Here is a 21532-nt window from a genome sequence, read left to right on the forward strand (position 1 = left end):
ATCAGAAAATCCGCATGATAGTTTTCCAACCTGTTTTTCTTTGTTCTTCTTTTTTTTCCTATTTTGCTATGGTTTGCTTTTTGTTTTTATTTTTGAAGGGTTTGGAGGGTAATCTGCTGGTTTTCAGTTCATTTGTTTTCTTTGCAAAACTAACGTCAGTCATTAGAAACAGTGTTTCTAGGAATAGAAATATCATTTTATTTCGTCGAAATATTTCTTGACACACAATACAATTCAATACAGTAAAACGAAATACGATCTTTATTGCAACGTCTATATGTTCACATTGGTCATGGGTAAATGTTACCAGGAAAACACAAACATATACGAACTATATAGTTATACCTACAACAGAGATGAAACAGGATGATAACATAAAATATAAATGCACTATATTAAACACACACGCACACACACACAAACAAACACAAACATCGCACTCACACATACATTTGATTCGATATAAAATGTATAAATAGGCAGAAAATGTGTTACTTATCCAATAGGTCTCAGGCGCGGATCCAAACAAAGGCTGCTGGGAAACGTATCCGCCACTGAAATTCGAAGTGGCCCGAATAAAAAACAGTGTTTAGCAAGCCCCCAGGATATGGACAGGCCAATACATGTACTGTTATGGCTAATTCAACTGTCCATTGAACAAAACAAATATAACATGCATTTTGTGGCCGTTATAGCATGTTTAAGAAGGAAATGCATTGGAAATGCATTGGACGGAATTTATGGTGACCGTTATATACAAGTCCAGTCTCGACTGTATTTATGTATGCGCGCGCGTGTGTCCGTGACCTTATATATATATATATATATATATATATATATATATATATATATATATATATTGACGTGTGTATGTGTGTGTCTGTGTGTGTGTGTGTATGTATGTGTCTGTGTGTGTGTGTGTGTGTGTGTGTGTGTGTGTAAGGGCTGGTGTTCGGCAGTTGAGACATTTTTGGCTTCTACACACTTCGTCACTTCATCTAAAACCATGAAAACATTAACCAGTATTAGGCCTAATACATCTGTAAAGTAATCTGGATATGAACTGATGGATTTGAATTCATGATCAGTTTCAAGGACACACAGCAGGCACACTCCATCTAGAGTTAGAGAACCTTTCACGAGTAGGCTATATGGTAGTGCACGGCGAATTAACTATCATGGGCAGATTTAGAGCCAAAAGTCGACCGGTCACCAGCCATCGTCCTTTCGCATCCGACATTGTTCGCATTCTCACTTGTTCATATTCAATACCAATATTACAATCAGCTTATGCACTGTACCTTCCCTCCCCATTTCGCAGCGTGTGCCTCTCCCTGTCTCTGACATGCAAAGAAACCATTCAGCTAGACCTCTTGTAGAAAGCAAGTCGGGAAGAAAAGAAAGAAATGTTTTATTTAACGACGCACTCAACACATTTTATTTACGGTTATATGGCGTCAGACATATGGTTAAGGACCACACAGATATTGAGAGAGGAAACCCGCTGTCGCCACTTCATGGGTTACTCTTTTCGATTAGTAGCAAGGGGGTCTTTTATATACACTATCCCACAAACAGGGTAGTACATACCACGGTCTTTGATATATCAATCGTGGTGCACTGGCTGGAACCAGAAATAGCCCAATGGGCCCACCAACGGGGATCGATCCCAGGCCGACCACGCATCGAGCGAACGCTTTACCACTGGGCTACGTCCCGCCCAAAGCAAGTAGGAAGTATATGTCAAATATTGAGCAATTCATGAGAAAAAAACCCGTCCTACATTTTGAAATTAAATATCGGGAAAAGTATGCACCACAAAATATAGAAAACCAGTTTATTATGTTTCGTGATTTCCATTCCAATACATAGCTTACTTAATGTCAGCAAATGCACTATCATATGTACTGTCGATTGCCCGACCATCATCTACCACAGCCCAGTATTTCTTTACATCTGTGAGTTTCCCGACTCAACCTTTTGTACATTTCAAAATGGGTTCTCCACATCTCTGAAACTGTCACATTTCAACAAATTCTAGTTATACAAGGTACTACTCTATTTGTTATTTTCAACGTACCAATTATGAACGACAGTTTTTATGCAAAACTAGGATAGTCAAAGACTTGAGTGTTAAAAGTGATCGTGGTAAGTATCTCCAGGAATTTTTCCTGTCCTGGACGGAAGAGATAGCGGTAACCGGAACGTGCGCCCTGGGAGCCGTGCACTATAACAGCTTGCTCCGAATGTGTACGTTAAACCACACTTGAACTTAAACTTGCTGGAGGGATTTCCCCATTAGCTCAATTGTCAGAGCACTGGACTCGTACACAGAGATTCCCTTCAACGGAGGTTAATTATGTGAAAGACTAACACTATTTTGTAATGTTATTAGATATTGTTTCTCATATATATTGGAATGTGAACGCTCCGCACATATTGTGTGTTGCAATGTTGTTCCACCAATGACTCACCCAGGCACTGCAGACTTTGATTTGCATTCGAAAGGCCTCTCATTCAAAGCAGGATCAAATGATTCGCTTGAGTGCTGCTCGGTCATTGCTGGGAGCGTTCTCCGTTTACCTATTAGTCAGAGTGCTGCGATGTTGACTGGGTGATCATGCAGTGGCGTAGGAAGGTGCCAACAAGTGTGTGTGTGTGTGTGTGTGAGGGAGGGGGGGGGGGACACATTTATATTTACACACTTTTACACTATTATAAAGCAAATATAAACAAAAATATGTGGAAAGTGTGTGTGGGGGCATATGCCCCCTTGCCCCCACCCCCCCCCCCTTCTTACGCCAGTGCGGGTGATGTTGGGACTGTGCCCACCACTCATGAACGTAAATAAACGTTTTTTGTGCTACTCTATATAAATAAAGATAGAAATATGGCTTCTGTCTACGCTAAAGACTGTGACCTGCCCAGTAGAGAGAGTGCCCTCCACACTCCAAATATTATTTCTACGGGCCTGCATATCAAAACATTTTCTTGTACCAAAATATACAATATAAATTGGATTCGTTCTCAGCTTGACACATGTTATTTTAATTTTAACAGAAACAGAAAAACGGAGCCTTTGTGTATTTGTATGTGTGTATGCGTGTGTATATGTGTATGTATGTATGTATGTATGTATGTGTGTGTGTGTGTGTATGTCTGTATGTGTGTGTATGTGTGTGTGCATGTGTGCATGTCTGTCTGTCTGTCTCTCTCTCTGTGTGTCTCTGTGTGTGTGTGTTGGAGAGAGAGAGAGAGAGAGAGAGAGAGAGAGAGAGAGAGAGAGAGAGAGAGAGTTTTGTCACACGTTCTTTGCTTTACCTAGTTACATAAATTGCGTGTCTGCACAGAACTCTGGTGATATCTGAGGTTGTAGCCATAACAGGCGTGATTAAACAATTTTCTGATGGAAGCACGCCGAATATTTCCCATACTCATACCCATGTGCTATATGTCAAATTATGACAACAATGTCACGCTTTATTGAGAGAGAGAGAGAGAGAGAGAGAGAGAGAGAGAGAGAGAGAGAGAGAGAGAGAGAGAGAGAGAGGTCGTGAGAGCAGACAGTTGACCAATTTTGTCGTGGCAGATGGTAGTCAGGAATTACATGCAATGTATTAATCAACATACACACCGCAGATATTTTAATACATCTTTGTCTGTAAACAAATGATATATTGACCGTAATTATCATGCAACATGATTTCTGTGACCTGATAACTTCTACATGATAATTCGGAATGTTATTATGTCACTGCCTGATAACACATCCGTTGCTAGAATGATAACCTTGACGTTGTTTTGTTATCAGGTCACTAGGAAATGAGTTGTGCGTATGACGGATATTTGCTAATTTTTCAGGTGGGTAATTTCCTAATTTTTCAAACATCCATTTTCAGCAATAATTGTTAAACTGCATAAACAAATATAGCATTTACACTTCCCGTAACATCAAATTACCTCTTTATTTTTCAATTCTTCATTATTCCCTCCCATTCGGAACTAGTCAGCGTTTTGAATTAAACAGTTGGAAACAAAAAAGCAAATAGCTTCCTGCAAAGAACAGCGTCTAACATCACAGTCACTTGCAGCCAATGATGTAGATCCTCTTCAGGTCACACCTAAACTTGCGTTTATTTTTACAAAAAAAGATACAAAAATTGTAATGGTGTGACACAACAGACTTTGAAATATATTCAAAATATTTTATTGAAAATTTGGAAACGCATAAAATTTGACTGGCTATGCAATTCCCAAGATGCTTTCGAGCACCTGCTATTATCCGACTTCCAATAATAGTTTCTACACGATAAAACTAATAGTTTCTATACCGCCTTTGACTGAAACATATTACAAAAATATAACTTGAAAGGGGTTGCATGATAAAAAAAAATATATCAGGTTACTACGTTTTGATATCGTGGTTATTTCGCTTGGTTCGATAACGGTATAACAGGCTCGCCGAAGCTCGCCTGTTACACCGTTAGCTAACCGTCGCCAAATAACCACGATATCAAAACGTAGTAACCTGATATTCTATATTTATCAAATGGGTTTATGACATGTATATTATGGGTAAGTTATAGTATAAATGATAATACGTTCTCACTGATATTTACTTGTAAAATATAAAATGTGGAGTTTTGAGAGTATAATGGTAAGTTACAATCACACTAAAATTAAAACCGTTTTCTATAATGAATGAATGACTGAATCAATGGATAATAGCACAGACCACTAGCAGACAGCCAAATAATGTGTCCTCTCCTTCACCGATGGAGTACATAAACGATCTTGGCCTAATAGGTTTTTTCCCTATGATGTCATTTGTTCGATCCATCACATAACGCAACGTAACATTTCATACTTTGATGATTGCGTTTAAGGCCAATTTGTTCATGTTAAAGCGGAGGAAAGGTTCGTTTTATCACTATCAGCCAAAGCGCTTTAGACGCCAAAGGTCACACTTGCAAACAATTATCAAAATCACTTACTGTGGCAGCTGAAGCAAATGCATCTTGTTGCATGATCTAACACGAGTCGTATGTTTAGTTTGTCTGTAAAAAAACACCAGTGTTTAAACAGCGGTAAGGAAGCCCGGTTTCGCACTATGCGTAAACCATTCGGTAAATCGATGCTGCATATTTGCGATATATTTTACTTCCACATCAGTAACGACATATTAATGCTTCGCTGCATTTAATAGCTAATACACCTAATTACATTTGATCAATTAACTGTTTTATATTAAATATAAAAAATATATAAAACAATGAAGTACGCGTGTTTTAGAAATAATTATTAAGTTGAAAAATTCTACGGGACTGTTAAGGTACAAGTTTTGTTTAATGTACAGAAAGCGCAATGACGTCTCTAAATGGCGTTTAATTTGAAAATATGAGTCTATTTAGTCATGGTAACAAAATGGGAAACTTGCAGAATACAAATATCCATACCATTACATATGAAATAAAGACAGTACATTTTATGGGTTTATGTTTACTCATTAAAATTAAGGGCCTGTAGATATTTTCGGCATGCTTTTCTAAAAAATAAAATAAAAATAAAATAATACAGCATCTTCCTTTGTAAAACGTCGACATTAAAATGAATGATGTAAACAACAATTTGGAGGCACTTCGACAAGTGACTACTGCTCACTTCTCATTTAGTTCATTCAGTCTGTCTAACATTTTGTAGACATTACTAATAGCCCCTTGCTCATCACAATCTATTTACACAATCTCGCAGCAACATTGGCAAAAGACGTAAATCTATACTGATGAATAAACATAGTTCAATGTAAGACGTCTGTACATATCTTCATAATACTTTTTATTTACCCAAACTGCTCAACCAATAACACTGTATTACTGACTCTACTCAACCCATAACACTGTATTACTGACTCTACTCAACCCATATCACTGCATTACTGACTCTACTCAACCCATAACACTGCATTACTGACTCTACTCAACCCCTAACACTGTATTACTGACTCTACTCAACCCCTAACACTGTATTACTGACTCTACTCAACCCATAACACTGTATTATTGACTCTTAAGTATTTCACAATTTATAGTCCATGGTAAATAAACACTTTTCATCAAGAGTTGAAGGAATGTAAGCCATGTTGAGTATAATATTGACTCACGACTACACGTTTAACACCCAAAAAATATTCTATACCTATATGGGTATAGTGCAACAACAAGTGATAAGTAAGTAAACCGATACCCAACCAAAATTATTGCTGCCGTACAAAACGCAATAGAAATTAGGTCAGTCAAGAAAACGTTACAGTAAAATAGATATTTACGCAGTGTAATTTTTCTTCTTTTGTTATTTTCTGACGAATGTAAACCAAGTAACAGAAATCACAAGTTGGTGATGTAGTTTCTTATTTTCATTTCCAACATGAAACATGATTAACAACATGGTAATACAGATAATAATTATATAGGTCTCAGCTCTTCGGTGAATGACACACAGGTCTCCCGATATATACTCTTCAAAAAGGTAGGGGAACCTATAGGAGTTATCAGGTCACAGGAATCATGGCGAATGAAGGGGCCGTGTCTAACATTTATGTTTTCGGTGGAACCGTCTAATTTTTGCCAACAGCTGTAGAACATCGCTTAAAAGTAAGTTACAGGCGTCAAGTTTCCTACATGATTTATTTGGCTACCGACCGAGTCTCATATCATGATTAGCGAAGAAGTTCGAAATATGAACGAAACAAAGTAAGCACCTCTGGACCAATCAGATTGCCGTAAAGTGCAAAGAAAATTTAATTATTATCATATAACCATTCCCCACAGCTAATATACCTTACAGTTTTAGCAAATGTAAATACTTATTTGAATTCCCCTACTTTTTTTGAAGAGTATAGTTGATATTGCGACTAAAAACCGCAAGGGTCCTCCTTTGGTCTCCCCTTGGGTCTATATATTTTCATGTATAGAAAAAGAATATTTATAAGATACATATGTTTGTTGAGGGTTCTTGATTGCTGTAATTTAGTATCACACTCATTGGTCTGATTGCAAGCCCCTAACTAATGAAAGACTAAGTTATTGCATGATTGTCGGGTGACACGATAATAATTAATTGAATCATACCTGCACGCTAAATATATAAATTTATATTTGAATATACATGTAGTTATAAATATTACACTGTCACAATATTATGACTAACTACATTTTAAAATTTACTCGATTTTTTCTTTATAGCAAGGCAGTTATATCATGTTGCGTTAAGTTACCTCACGCCACACCATATCTCACATCACATCACATTACATCTGACATCACATCACATCACATTACGTAACGTTGCATTACATATAAATGTTTTAGAGAGTGAATGAATGAATGAATACATGAATCAATGAATATTAAAAACTATAATCTCGCATCATAGTCTTATAACATCGTTTATCGATATGAAAGACAAAACAGCTATAAAGTTAGCAAACATGCGCGGTTTTACTATCAACGGAAAGGACGGATTGGTCAACTGCCTTAATACCTCAAACTATTGTCGACAGAAAAACAAACAGCAAAGAAACAAAGAGTGTACTACTGAAACTTTTAGAAGCAACCTGCTTTTTTAGCGTTGAAATGGTAACTAATAAACGTTTACAACATCTATATCAGTTACTACGGCTACAGAATACAGAGAATGGCGTGACACGAAAATAAAACTAATGTGGACGATCTACACTCGGTGATAATACAAATATACTCCATATTGCAGCTTTATGGATGCAACCACGAACCAAACACAAATTTCAATAAAATTCAGGCCCGCAGGAACGACATCTGGAGTGGAGTGGGGGAAAATCTCTAATGGATGTGTGTGTCACAGCCATATTTTAATCTTTATTTATATAGAGTAGGACAAAAACACACCGTACATTTTTGTCCTCGGGTGGGGGGGGGGGGGGGGGGGGGGGGCGGCCACGTGCCTTCCCGCGCCCCGGTTCTGCAATATTTATACGAATAAGTATAAAATACCAGTCTATACAACTGATCAAATAAATTCTATAATTACACAATCTTAAACAGTGTACAGAGTCATGATATATGAACTTATCATGCGTAAATGTCTTTTTGAAATTTATCATGAACAAATATCCTTAAAACTAATAGGTGTTATAAATGACTTTTATAATTGTGATTTAAATACATAATGTTATATGAAGCTTAAAGACTAAAAGCACAACAGGATATTTAAGAAAACAGGACGTTAAGACTCATACATTTTTAGATACTATTGAACTCTCGTGTAACTCATTAGCTCTGTATTTTCAGCATAACAATGTTTGTGTTCGCAGATGACAATATTAGTGCTGACATAAGATAGTTGGTGTTGACTATGTGTAAGATGTGGTGTTAACCAAAGTTTGTCAATATTGGTAAGACTCGCACCTTCCAATCGCCTTTTCCCTAAACGCCAGTGCTTGTCACTATGCTGTTTCATTTCTATTACTGAAGCTTGCCGTGGAATATCCCACTTAAGACTCACCAACAACCCCCACCCCAATAAAACAAGTTACAATTACAGAACTGTGTTATGTGGCATTTTCCTATTTGGATCTGTGTATCCTACAAACCAATCACGTAATGCAGTAAACGCCCAAACGACGGAAACATTTTATTTCTTATGACGCGCATGTGCGCTTAAGTGGACGTAATTTGGTTGGCGTTGCTATGGAAAAGACGAAATTACCAGGAAACGAACGATAATATTATTAAACTACACTAAATTCGTCCAAACATTAAAACAACAACCATGGTGTAGATGACGTGTTAATCAGCGTTAGGTTAGCGGTCAGGAGGGTTCGTATGTGTTTTAAGTAACACGTTTGTCGGAGCTTCACTTTATTAATATATATGTAGTTATTTAAGTTTCCTTTTGATATTTATCTGTATTTATGGCTTCAACATAAACAGAGATGCTCCCTCTGCATTAATCAATCTTTGTTCTTAAGTCGACACATACAAACACCAGAGTTAGTGCCACAACATCACTGTAAATGGCTTTATCTAGGAGCCGGCATCCATCAAAACATTCTGGCTGCTGTATCGACCGCAGCTAGAAACGGGCGGTTAATTTTCTTGCGTCGTGGGTGCTGGTCCTTTAACAATAACAACTTCATCAATGTCTCTCCTTTAACGATATGTGACCGCGTGGACTGGATTACCCTTCAGTAAGGGCAACAACTGCGAGCAGATTGTATTAGCTTCAAGACGCGGCAAGTGAAAGGTTCTGTTGGAAGTGGCCAGATCAATACCCGGGAAGTTTACTGGATATATGTTTTCGGCATGATCTATGTTCCCCAAGGAGTCCCTATTTGTTGCTCACCCAATCTTATTCGTCTCCTGGCATTTTTACTTGGCACAAACAGTGGTTGAATAAACAATCTACTTCGCATGTATTCCTTATTGCCAAATGACAGCCTGCTCGTCGAAATTCACTCACCGAATGTGTCATCAATCCAAGAGACAAGACACCCATCACTTCCTGCTGTTTTAAGAAAGAGGCAGAAATAATTATTTGAATTTTATATGCAGACGTGTCAATTCTTGCATATTGTCCAACAATCTTCACAACAGACTTCGAAAATAAAGACCAAGAACACAAGCTTCACAACAGTGTTTAAAATAAAGACCAAGAACACAATCTTCACAACAGTGTTTAAAATGAAGACCAAGAACACAATCTTCACAACAGTCTTTAAAATAAAGACCAAGAACACAACCTTCACAACAGTGTTTAAAATAAAGACCAAGAACACAATCTTCTCAACAGTTTAAAATAAAGACCAAGAACACAATCTTCACAACAGTATTTAAAATAAAGACAAAGAACACAATCTTCACAACAGTGTTTAAAATAAAGACCCAAAAGACAATATTCACATCAGAGGTAAAACAAATTGAATAACGATAAAACAAGTCCCTTTTCAAAAATAAAGAGCCAAATACAAATATATTGGAAAACAGCAAGAAAGTAATCTAACATGATCTATTTTTAGGACAGCTAAGTTTGGTTTCTACATTCGTACAGTTTGCCAGGGTCACGGACCCAATTAGCCACTGATTTCGTGGTCCGGTGTATTTGAATCATGACCAGCGTCAGTGGTGTTGTGGTTAAGCCATCGGACATAAGGCTGGTAGGTACAGGGTTCGCAGCCCGGTACCGGTTCTCACCCAGAGCGAGTTTTAACGACTCAGTGGGTAGGTGTATGACCACTACACATTCTTCTCTCTCATTAACCACTAGCAACTGACCTACTGTCCTGGACAGACAGCCAGGTAGCTGAGATATGTGCCAAGGACAGCGTGTTTGAACCTTAATTGGATATAAGCAGGAAAATAAGTTGAAATGAAATGAAACATGTCTGTTCATAAACGATCTGTGATCGGGTTCAGCACACCAAGTTCTTGAATACTTATTTCATATAAGCACATTAATTTCTAACCTTTGATCTGACAAGTTTTCGTGGGACTATATAAATGAATCATTTCATATAAGGGTGTACACTACCAAAACAAATCACATAGACGACAATAGTAACATGTGGTTAAAATCCTCACCCTCACCTGCAGCGTATCAATCGACATACATGTATACACCACGGATATAAATATTACCACAACTCACCGTTAAAGTAAATCAGCAAACAATGGGGGTTAAGATGATAATTTCAGAGATAATGAGTAGCGTCTATGACTACCATAATTCCGCATAAAATTTGATTTTTTTTTTTTTACAGGCAAACACATCGATTTATCTTTTCCCAAGGCAATGCAGATTGTATTGACATGGAAGTGAGAAAATTATTTTTCCTGTACCAAAAGCCACCCAAATATTTGCAGCTGGACATAAAGCTTGTCAATTATGAACACAAGGACGTCAGTATGAACAGTGCGTATTAAGCATGTCCTATGTACATTTTCCAGGGCATCCTTTAGGTGAATCAGTAGCTGAGTGTCGGCCTCCTCGTGGTCACATGAAGCTGAGCTGTAATAAAGACTTCCTTTCCATTAGGGAACTCCAAAGTTGAAATTTTGTTAGAGACGAAATCAAATAGTTCTTGTTTATTTGTGGAATCACGAAGAAATTCCTTCCACTTCCCTGGTATCTTTGTCAGACCGAATGCCTTGGCCTCGCTTGCAACATGTGGATTGTTTGATGCTGCTTTTGGCATATGAATCCCAGACCAAATCCACTCTTTTTGGCATTTTGCATGGTATGTGGCACAAAGATTATGTTAGCATATTCTTCGAACGTGGTGATGTTGTTTGTGGACAACATGTGTACCACTACAGCACCATCGAGGGCTTTAAAATCAAAAGAAATAGGAGGCTCTTTGTGATCTTTCTCAACACGATTACTCAAAAGATCAGACTTGTTTCCTTGGCGTAGATTACAGGTCTGATATAGATGGAGGGTAAGGATGGTTTTCATGGTGGAAGAATGTGCTCATGTCACAATCTCTGTTCTTCATTACAATGCACAATATAGAGAACAGAGACACGTCATTTTCAGCATCGTTATCTGTCCTTACTGCTCAGTTTTTGCTTTTGGTGATTGACTGTTGCAGAGAGCAAAATAGTTTCGTTTTATTGGTTGGTGAATAGAGCGTGTGCAGTCAATAATTACTGACTTGTGGTAATTCAGGTACTGCTCCTTACCCAGTGCCTCAACACCACGGACAATATTGACCACAGACTCATTCAGATATTTGATGGTTGATATTTGAATATTGAAGACATTATATTTCTTTTTATTTATGCTTAGTTTATTATTATTATTAATAAGCTGATGAACAATTCATCTAAAATGTTTGACAAAAGTAATTATTGTTTTTAGTAATCCAGATTGTAATACATTATAATTATTTGAGTAATAGGAGTGATTTTAAAAAGCTGGGTTCTATATGTATATTGACCAGTTGCAAAATTCAACATGCATGCTATATTAACATGTAACTTTACCTTTTAATTAAGAATCCTAAGTTGCCATATTCGCAGATAATTAAAATATGTATATAGCAGTTTGTATTGAAGTTTGAGGGCATTTAGAACTCAATATACTGAAAAAACCCATCTCGTAAATGGCGGCCATCTTGAAATCAAGATAAAATGTACAATTATATAAAAAATAATGTTACAGCTATAAATATATGCGCGTTTGCATTGTCATGAAGTTAATGATACATTTCATAGTTCGTCGTTTCAATGATAATTGTGTGCGGTGCGGTGCGGTGCGATCCGATACGCAGTTGTATAGCAATGGACCACACAAGTTCAAAGGGCTTTTAGGGCAACATATTTCTTTGTGAGGTTTCTTCAACCAGCCAGTTATAGTGTAGAAACCATTTAAAAACATTTTGGGGTATAATATGGTTTTTCTTTGATTTGGACCTGCTGATTCCAAAATGCACCAACCAACCAATAAATAAATAAAACCCAAAAACAACAAAATAACACACACACACGCACACACATCACCACCACCAACACAACCACCACTCCACCCACCCATGCAAAAAACAGAAGAAATAAAAAGCGCATTTACATATACTAGCTGACGGTTTTTACTTTGCAGAACACCCTGCCATTCTGAAATAAAAATTGAAATTGTCACCACTATGCGTGCATAATGCGTTTATATCGATCAGAATTACGTTATTGACTGTACTATTTTTAACATCAATAAAACAGATCTAAAAATATATTTAACGTTTAAAAGAAAACACTGTCATCGGTTTCCCAATACGCTGAACTAAACAATGGATGAAAGGAAACGTTGTGCCAAAGTAAGTTTATATTTGCTTGATAAACAAATAATTTTGTAACTGGCTGTTCGTTCTCCAAGTCGCGCTTTCCGTAACGCCGCCACTCCTGCTAGATGCCCGAATACATTACGCAATGACCAATGAAAGAAAGAAATGTTTTATTTAACGACGCACTCAACACATTTTATTTACGGTTATATGGCGTCAGACATATGGTTAAGGACCACACAGAGTTTGAGAGGAAACCCGCTGTCGCCACTACATGGGCTACTCTTTCCGATTAGCAGCAAGGGATCTTTTATTTGCGCTTCCCACAGGCAGTATAGCACAAACCATGGCCTTTGTTGAACCAGTTATGAATCACTGGTCGGTGCAAGTGATTTCACCTACCCATTGAGCCTTGCGGAGCACTCACTCAGGGTTTGGAGTCGGTATCTGGATTAAAAATCCCATTACTCGACTGGGATCCGAACCCAGTACCTACCAGCCTGTAGACCAATGGCCTAACCACTACGCCACCAAGGCCGGTCGCAATGACCAATGAAGCCAGAGCTCTAACTAGGGGTACTGTGGAGATGAGGAACACAGCAGTAGTGTACCAACTCTTACTATTACTCTCATATTGATTTCATTTTCATTTCAAATTATTTTTGTGCTTATATCCAATTAAGGTTCAGTCACGCTATCCTGGTCACACATCTGGGCTATCTCGGCTATCTCGGCTGTGTCTTCAGCACAGTGGGTTAGTGGTTAGTGGTTTGCTATTAGTGAGAGAGAAGAGGACGTAGTAGTCTTACACCTACCCACTGAGTCCTTAAAACTCGCTCTGGGTGGGATCCGGTACCGGGCTGCGAACTCAGTACCTATCAGACTTATGTCCGATGGCATAACCACGGCACCAAAGAGAGAGTGATCCTGGGTAATAGCTGGTGCGAGGGCTGTCATAAGCTTTCTATTCCTCATTGGTATATCCAAAAAGTCCGGAGACTCTCGTTGAATCTGCCAATAGAGACAATGTGGCGTGTGGTCGTGTTTTCATAATGCAACAATTCGCCCATCTTCTTGAGAGGAGTCCACCTTAAGAAAGAAAAACCTAATCGAATAAAGTGATGGAATCAACTGTGCTAAATTAGCGCAACCTCCGCCTTGAATGATTACGTGGTGGAAGAGGCTCACTGCTTTGATCGCGGTTAAGAAATATCCATAGAGAAATATCGGACGTCTCGTTACCAGCCCAAGTACACGGGAACCCGCACGCGGTATTGACGTTTCTCCATTACACCAGACACGTCTGTGGAGAATTTAACAAATAAAAATAAAAAGAAGAAAAAAGCCAAAGGCTATATATAGATCATTAGAAAGGGTAGTCAAAAGTATTTTGAATACCATTGCTATGAAATAACATAATTATAATGCTTGAAAAACATAAATTCATAAATGATGCATATATTATGATTTCAATTATAAATTATAACCACAACCATAATAAACACACAGCTCTAAATACAATTGCTTACACAGGTCACGAAGTACTGAAAGGTTATTTCAGTGATTTGTTCTGGAGGAAAGTTTGTTTTTGTTTAACGACACCACTAGAGCACATTGATTGATTAATCATCGTCTATTGGATGTCAAACATTTGGTAATTTTGACGTATAGTCTTAGAGAGGAAACCCGCTACATGTTTCCATTAGTAGCAAGGGATCTTTTATATGCATCATCTCAGATAGGATAGCACATACCACGGTATTTCATATACCAGTCGTGGTGCACTGGCTGGAACGAGAACTAGCCTAAGGGGCCCAGTGACGGTGATCGATCCTAGACCGACCGCACAGCAAGGGAGCGCTTTACCACTGGGCTACGCCCCGCCCTTTTGTTCTAGAGAGGCAGTTCAGGCTGCTGAACTGTGTCCCCAGGACAGCGTGCTTAAACCTTAATTTGATATAGGCACGCCAATTACTCTATAAAAGTAAACTTCACATTTGTCTATTGTGACAAGACGCATTCGAGACGTGTTGGGTTGGGTTAGGCGAAGAAGCGGTACACACTAATATAGCAATCTCTCGTCTCCATTTATTTTTTAAGACATAAAGGTAAACGGTTCTAAAATCCGAATGAAGTTTAAAAATCAGTAAGCTGTGTTTTGACACAAATTATTCAGTAATAATAGTCGCAGTGTTTAGGTTTGCCGACACCGATGCCTTGTGATAATTTGCGCACATGGTATGTTCATAGCAGTGAACCATGTTACTGTTTTATATCGGAGAGGAGGGGTGAGGAACCCACTATCTGTGTGTGTGTGTGTGTGTGTGTGTGTGTGTGTGTGTGTGCAACCCACACTATGTATACATACACTGTGTATGCATGTATGTATGTATGCATGTATGCATGCATGTATGTATGTATTTATGATTTTAAAACATTTAGTACAGTAAAAAAAAGAAGAAAAAAGGTCTGATTGGGAGGGGGGGGGGGGGGCATTGACCCCGTGGCTCCCCACCCGCTCGCTACGCAACTGGTTGCTTTACTTGATGCGGGTATAAGCCATAGAAAGCAGAGTAGGAAATGACTGTGTAGCAGTCAAGTGAAATGGTCTAGTTCTTCTAATTTGAAAGACACACATACGATGCAGCCAGAAGGCTTCAAGGAAGTCTTTCAAAGTTGACCCGTCAATGAAAACCAGTCATGCTCCCCACGGGAAGTACAACCCTGTTTACAACTGTTGATTACCAGTCTGTTGATAAGACAGAGTTCACAGCACAACGAGAAGAGTCGAGTCTATACTCCGTTTTACATTATTATTCATAATCATTGGTTTCCTTTTCGACATTTTGGTTCTTATATGTTTGTTTTGTTGTTGTTGTTGTTGTTGTTGCTGTTGTTGGTTTTTGTTATTAGTTGTTTTGTGTGTGTTTATGTGTGTTTGTTTCTTTGTTTACTTGCTTGTCTGTTTGTTTCTTTGTTTGTCAAAAACTTTAGTTTTGGTCTAATTAATTTAGGAGGATGCTGGTAACAGTTTTAGAAACAAATTTATCCAAAGGTTTTGTTTTTGAGGTTTTAAATACATTTATATTAAGAATACACGAAAACTGTTTACAGTTGTAAAGCATTATCACGATATCTAAATCATATGGTTGTTAAATCTGACAATAATTTTGAACTCCCCTGGTAATATTTTAACTTGCAAATTATATAGAGAATACTAAACGAGTTCCTGTGTGAGACCGGTTATATTACAACGAGTTTGTTTTCAAAGGAGTAGGCAAATGTACGATTAAAACACACCAGCTGTAACATAAACGGTCTCACACGGGAACGAGTATAGTATTTTATTTATTACACCGCACATCAAAGAACCAAAATCGCACAGAATTACTTCCAAAATAACTAAATAAGACATGAAAATGCACCGATTAAAGACCGGAAAAATGACGTCACTTCATTTAACTATTTATCACCCAAACTTTGAATTCCTACGCCACCCATTTATCAATGATGTTTACACAAACAATAGTCCACGAGCCAGACAACACTGTTATAATTGTTGTAGTACTCTCTAGGGCAAACCAAACAACACTGTTATAATTGTTGTAGTACTCTCTAGGGCAAACCAAACATGCATGATGGACTTTCCTATAAGGTAGCTTTACATAGTTATCTCAATTTTAACATTTATTATCCATGTATTAAAAAATCCGAGAAATCCGTGTTTTAATGTTTATTAAAACACTTATAAACCTTGTAAATCTGTACCCACAATGCTCTCTGTGGTTTTTGCATCCTTCGTAAGTGCTGATTAAGGATCAGAGAGGTGTAATTTGGTATCCTTGAGCTATTTGAAATATTCAAGATAGCGTCCAAAACAGAGCTGGAAACATCTCTAATACTTTATGAACTATGACGAAACTGTTTACTTCAAATACAAGGTTGTCCAGGGGGCAAGGAATTCAATTCGTGCATTAACTTTCTACAAAGAAATTTCATCATTTCCAGAATTCAAAATGGTTAACAAAATGGCTTATAAAACAAAGAAATGCATCACATAAAACACTTTGAGGATGTTCAATACATTAAAAAATACCTACAAATACATTTATCTAAAACAATCATTCTTATACTGACCTCTATGTCTTAAGGGTACATCAATATACTTTTAAACTATCTACAATAAGTGTTTCATCATATAGACCAAGTCTCTAATGCCAATCTGTCTATGATAAATGGGCAAGTCGCAGTCAATAACTGATCTTTTGGTAAAGTCTGGAATCAGTTTTTATCATTCCCATTTTCTGTCTCTTGATAATGGATACATACATACATTTGATTGACCATGACAAACTCGTCCGACATCAAGTTTTCTCGCCGTAACATTGTAATTACTAGTATGTGTATCCGGTTATTCCGTTATACGTTTAATATTACCGAAAGGATTTGTCATATCAAATATCAACAAAAGGGTTGTTGCCTAGTAAAAATTATTGGTTTTGAATATACATCACCCAATCTTAGGTGGTATAACTATGCACACACATAAAATACATCACCTTGAACACCAACATTACCTAGTCGGCGAAATATGGTTTAAAATCTGCATTGAATCGAACGATTTCAGAGGGTGCATGGCTTCACTACATGAGGAATAGTTACTTGTGGAAGTGATTTAAAACTTCGTGTTTTCACCAGTCAACGTCTGTACCATCTAAATGTAGCCTTCGTGATGACTTATCCATATCAGCATCTAAGTCCCTAGGTTTAATGGGTTTAAATGCTACAGGCAGAATTTTGAAACCCTTTATATTATAGCAGCAGTATTACAGCCTGGAAGGACATGGGTCGTCAAATGAGAAGCAACCTTTTCCATTGCTGTTTCCCCATTTCCCATAGCAAGCAAGCACTAATTCGGTGTAGCTTTTCTACAAAACAATACTCTTTTTTAATGCAAAATGTGGACGTTGAACATCATTAAACATACTTTTTATAGCTACCACAGGACAAATGCAAAAACAACCGCTGCAATTCTTTTGTCGTTATTTGAATCCTGTTAATAATTAGCCACTAAGTTCATTTGGTGATGGACGATCATTTCCATGTTATGGCGATATATGTTAGCGTCACATGATTATACATTTTGTAAGATAAATTGTCTTGGTCGACATAGAGTATAAAGTATAATAATATCAGTTAGAAAATGGGAATGATAAAACTATATGGGATGGCTGAAAGGTTCTGAGCCTAACTATGATGAATTACGCTGAGTATGTTGGCAATTCTTCTGAACATAATGCCCTATGCGGTCTACACACTGCTGCCAACGATGCTCGATTGCCTAGATGACACTAATGTTGAAGGCTTCCTCCTGGTGGATTGAAATGTCATCTACAGCAGAAATGATGTTATCAGCATTTGCATAATTAATGCTTAGCAAACATTTTTTTCTTCAAGTACTGGAAGATATAGAAATCTAGCTGTGCCAAATCTAGTGAATACAGAGGATCATTAATAAGTTTAAAGCCACAGTCACAGGCCTACATAGCAGCCATGGCAACAACAGACTTGTGCATAGATGTAATGGAATCAAGCGTTCCTTAACTTTCTCTTGAGAAATGCCTACTGTATTAGCTATGTGATGTGTGGCGAATTGCCGATCATGCTTCAATTTTAACAAACACCTTCTGTGGTACGGTAGTGTTAGTTGAAGATTGTCCTGGTCTTGGATCATTTTCCATGCTCTCTTCTCCTCTTAAACTCTTTTGCTCACTTCTTAACTGTTAACAACGACAAAAGAAGGATCATCATCCCTTAAAGTTGATGCCAATGCCGCATGGCTGGCTGGCCACAGACCACAATTAATTACGCTATATGTTTGTATATAGCGTTAGTGGCTATAACATTTTTATTAATATCAGCAGGCCCATGGATTTTTTATGTACCTTTGGCTGCCCGAGGCAAACATACCCTGGAAAAAAAACAATCCCTGTTGCCCAGCTTTCTCCCAGGATATTGGTTTAAACAAACACACCCACTAAACTTTGCCGGGGTACACCCATTTTACATAAAGAACACTATTATTGCATGGGTCGGAATAACCACAAAAAAGTCATCAATGTTAATAAGTTACACACGTTTTCAAAGTACATGCTCTCCCCTGTCAACTTCAGTCTAATAATTGGAACTTCAAAGCTGTCTGCCATGAAATAATCACAGTCAAACAGCAGACTATTTGCGCGGACAAATTTCCGGACAGCCAAATGGGAAGATAACTGTGATATGAGGCCGGCTGTTGGAGTTAGCTCTTTCAGTTGGAGATGCTCGATGACAGCGCAGAACCCAATTTTGTCAATTTTGTTTATCAACAGAGAATACCTAGTCACTGATGACTGTAGAGAAATGCTACACGATTGTGTATTTGGTTCAAATACACCCTATGAGCATAAAAGATATTGTTTTTAATACATGAAAACTGTTATGAGTATACAATACATCAATCATAATTAATATCAGAACTTTTGAGCCTCCCTTCATATGAACATTAGTCACTGGTAATGTGCGTGCATATATCCATTTATCACAGCAAGGTTGGTATTGTGAACTCGTATGTGATCCATGTCAAGCAACTCTATATGTAGATATTTTGGGGAAAAGCATTGGTTTACTCTTTAAAACGTAGTAGTTGCTTTCAAAATGATTGGTTTAGGTGATACTTAACAAATACATTGGTCTTTTTTTTTGCAACAATTTTGGAATCTTTGATTCATGCAGTGATAAAATATATCTGTATTACAAAGTGAATACCAGAAATGTATAAATTATCCTTTGGGGAATATATGTAGAATGTAAGATATGGCCACTTCTTACTCTTGGCTGCCATTTTCATAACCATCATGGATTCATAACGCAATATGTCGTTATAAATGAATTCCTTTGCCCATAAAATTCATTCAATAACATAAATATATTTCCCCAGTTGATGTAAAATGCGATAAATTACGATTTCCGTGTTAATAGTTATAAATTAAGATTTGCTTATATATTGGTGGCCATCTTGGATTACAAAGATGTTGCAATTTCTTAATTACAGAGTAATACAGAGAAACGTTATTAAAGTTTTAGATAAAATACCCCCTCTCTACTAAAACTCATTTTCTGACCTTAAACTACTCTGCAGAAAAGTTCATCATGCTGTTTTAAGATTCATATCAAAAAGCAATTAAGTTTGATGCCATCGGATTGTATCAATTGATCAAATTTGGAGTCTCAGCTCACGGATTACAATATTATAAACATATTATAAATATCAAGGCTAAACCAAATTATTAAAATATACATTTTGTTAAATTATGCTGGTAACATTAATTATAAGAATTGAGAGCAAGTATCTTTCCGATTTAAAAAATATGAATCGAAAGAACCATGCCATATGAAAAACATCAGAGTTGTTTCCCGTAAATATCATCTCGGCTCTCATTGCATCGGCCAGCGACACTAATACTGGGAACACCCTAACTTACACTCAACTAATCAATGATTAAAATCTCCAGTGACACAAGCAACATCTTATTTATTAACTAATCACATTCAAGGGGAGTTTCCTGCATAATAGGGGCCGTGTTTTTAAATTTGTTTTACAAAAATAACATATGTACCAACGACCGGTGTAGATCGAAATTTGTACTTTTTTTGTATCGCAGTAAACACTAAGACTATCGTTTATGTAAACTAAATCTTCAATATATTGATATGATATCGATAGAACATGTTTGCGTAACACATAGCTCACTGTATGTTAATTTTAAACATAATTTTTCAGCAAAAACCAAGATTACCAGGTTTTATTTAAGCAATACAGCACAAAATGTAGCTTTGTTTTACCGCGATATAAAACGTCAGCTATTACACGTAGCTGCACTTGGTTGGATACATCAGCAAATATTAATATACATTATAGGGGCGGATCCAGGATTTTGCAAATGGGGCCATATATCTCACCGTGGTGTGTGTGTGTGTGTGTGTGTGTGTGTGTGTGTGTGTGTGCATACGTACGTGCATGCGTGTATTTTCAGTGATTAAAAAAGCAAACAATTAAAGGTATGTTCATTAAAAGTTTGATTACTAGTATTAGGCATAGGCTATTGGATGTCAAACATTTGGTATTTTGACATAGTCTTAAAGAGGAAATCTGCAACATTTTTCCATTAACAGCAAGGAATCTTTTATATGCACCATCTCAAACAGGATAGCACATATCACGACCTTTGAAATACCAGTCGTGGTGCACTGACTGGAACGAGAAATAGCGCAAAAGGTACCCCGATGGGCCTCGATCCCAGACCAACAGCACATCAAGCAAGCGCATCACCACTGGGTTACGTCCCACCCCTCAGGTACATTTGTTTCTGCAATACTTCTTATTAATCTGATCAGGCATTTTTTAATATATGCAAAACCTTCAAAAACAGAATATCAAGCACAGTGGACAATGTTATATTGTACTGTATTGTATGCATCCAGTAAAGAAGTCTGGAAGGGCCATGTGTTGGTGTCAGGTGACACAAATAATTTTGTTCTATCGTGTTTGTTCAAGATTTGTATTAAAGAAGCAAACATATAACGTCTATCCATCATGTATAATACATTACTTAAGAATATATTACTGAGCAAACTGCTGTTTCAATTTCTAATAACTTATTTTCTGCCTGAACCAAGCAATTT

The sequence above is a fragment of the Gigantopelta aegis genome, chromosome 6 (assembly GCF_016097555.1).
Source record: "Gigantopelta aegis isolate Gae_Host chromosome 6, Gae_host_genome, whole genome shotgun sequence".
Taxonomy (NCBI): domain Eukaryota; kingdom Metazoa; phylum Mollusca; class Gastropoda; order Neomphalida; family Peltospiridae; genus Gigantopelta; species Gigantopelta aegis.